Raw genomic sequence first — 2,317 nt, forward strand, 5'->3', positions numbered from 1 at the left:
GATGGAAAGAAAATGTGAGAGAGGAATAAAGGTATGACTATGATCCCAATATATTATGTACTTGAATTTGACAAAAATTAATATATATATATTTACAAAGAAATAGAAAAGGAATGTAACTGAATCATATTAAATGTAATTCTGAATAAGAATAGGCCCATAGGCTCATATGTTTGAATATTTGGTCCTCAGTGGAACTGTTTGGGAAGGGTTAGGATGTATGGTGTTATTAGAAGTGTGTTACTGCAAGTGGTCTTTGAGGCTTCGAAAGACTCAGACCTTCCCCAGTGTACTCTCTCCTGTCTACAGTTCAAGATGTGAGCTCTCAGCTGTTCTTTCTGGCCATGCCTTCACCCTACCATCATGGAATCCAAGCCCAATTAAATATTTTTTCTATAAGTTCCGTTGGTCACAATGTTTTTATCACAGCAATAGAAAGTAATTCAGAAGTTGCTACCATGGAGTAGGCTATTGCTGTGACAGACCTTACTATACGGGTTTTTGGAAGAAACTGGAAAACTTCAGAACTTGACTAGGAAAACAGTTGAACATTGTAACCATAGCTTAGTGTGCCACACTATTGTGGCTTGGAAGACAATAGTACTGAGAGCCATGCAAACTATAGAGGCCAAGCTCAAGTGGCTTCAGAGAGGAACTGGTAACTAGACTAGAGATCGTTCTTATGATATTTCACCAAAGAATGTGTCTGCTTTCTTCCCTCCTCCTAAGAACTTTCCTGAAGCCAAATTAAAAAGTAATGCACTAATTTCTTTTCTGGAGGATATTTCAAGATAGCTTAATATTGACTGTCATATGTTTCTAGTTATCCATTTTTTGAAGGTCTTCATTTTTTTTTTATTTCTCATGTACAAAGACTAGCATGATCTGTTTCATTATGGAGACAGTCTTGAATAATCCATTCAAGGTCTCTTAGTCCAACTTAATGAAGCCTATGTCCTTTGCATACTGGCGGAAACACTGACGGCACATGTTCAGGCCATATTTCCGGATCAGACCATAGTGGTTAGAGCAGACATGGCAAGAGTGAGAAGCCTGGCCAAACTTCTGCAGGTGACTTCAGTAGAGCTGCGGGTGACCCATCTTGCTTTCAGACGGCCAAAGAGGAAAAAGGCTAGTTACCAATCTTGTGCAGGACTATAATGAAAAGGAGCAAGTAGGGCAAAAAGAAATGCAAAATATATGGTTTGGAGAGGGAAAGAACACCAGGAAATTTAATGTTGGAACCAAGGCTTGTGCTGAAAGAAATAAAGGAAAAGCCTAATCTGTATCAGAATAAAGGGGGTGCCTTCAGGGAAAGACCCCACCCCACTAAGCTTCCAAGGAAACTTCTGAAAGGATAAGGCCTGAGGAATTTTCTTCTCTGAAAAAGCAACAAAGCCAAGACGCTGCAAATGTAATTCAAGGCAGGGAGAATTCACCCCCAAATGGTAGCCAAACTCGGCAGTGTCATTCGTTTGGTGTTGCCCTTCGAACGTGAAGGATGTAATAGTAAAAGGTTTGTGGAATATTCCTCTGTGTTTACAGAAAGCCCCTGAGGCCAGGTGTATGGCAGGGAAGGACCTGCAGGGAAGTTCTGAGGGGGGCTGTTACTTAAAACTCTGAAAGTAAAAGCTAGATTGGATTAGAGATGCCAAGATGAGGTAGATGCCAGCGCCATGAGACTTCTGCTCATGAGTGCGACACACAGAGACTGGAAGCAGAACAAGAGAGAAAGAAGTATGTTTAGGTAGCAAAGCCAGAATGGAAGAACCATTTGAGCCCTCTAACATCAGACAAGGGATGATAGGGTTTAAAGCTCGCCTTGTTGTTGTTCGGTCCTTGCTTTGCTTATGTATTTCCTCGCTATGTCCTCTCTATTTTTAAATAGCACCATATAGTCTGTGCCATTGTATGTTGGAAATACATAGTTTGCTTTTTAATTTTATAGAGTTGGAATTATGTTGTCTTCAGTCTCAGAAGAGACTTTGGACTTTAGAAGTGTTTAGACTGTGAAAGACTTTGCGATATAGGTAGGATAGGATAAAAGGGTAAATTATTGAACCTACTTTTAAAGAGCAACAACTTGTTTAAAAAGTTTTAAATGCCATATTCTGTAGGTCTTTGAAGTGTTTGAAGATTACCTACCTAATTGAATTACATCTATGTATACCTAGAAAACTTAGCATGACTATAAGTTTGACTATCATAGAAGAGCAATTTTTTTTTTTTGGTTTTTCGAGACAGGGTTTCTCTGTGTAGTTTTTTTGCCTTTCCTGGAACCCACTTTGTAGACCAGGCTGGCCTTAAACTCACAGAG

At 39.5% G+C, this 2,317-nt stretch overlaps 1 pseudogene; it reads right to left on the minus strand.

Moving 5' to 3' along the window:
• Positions 1-930: 930 nt before the first annotated feature.
• LOC102920133 (small ribosomal subunit protein uS14 pseudogene) lies at positions 931-1,101 on the minus strand (annotated as a pseudogene).
• Between the last annotated feature and the right edge of the window lie 1,216 nt (positions 1,102-2,317).

This window comes from Peromyscus maniculatus, chromosome X, assembly GCF_049852395.1.
Source record: "Peromyscus maniculatus bairdii isolate BWxNUB_F1_BW_parent chromosome X, HU_Pman_BW_mat_3.1, whole genome shotgun sequence".
NCBI lineage: Eukaryota > Metazoa > Chordata > Mammalia > Rodentia > Cricetidae > Peromyscus > Peromyscus maniculatus.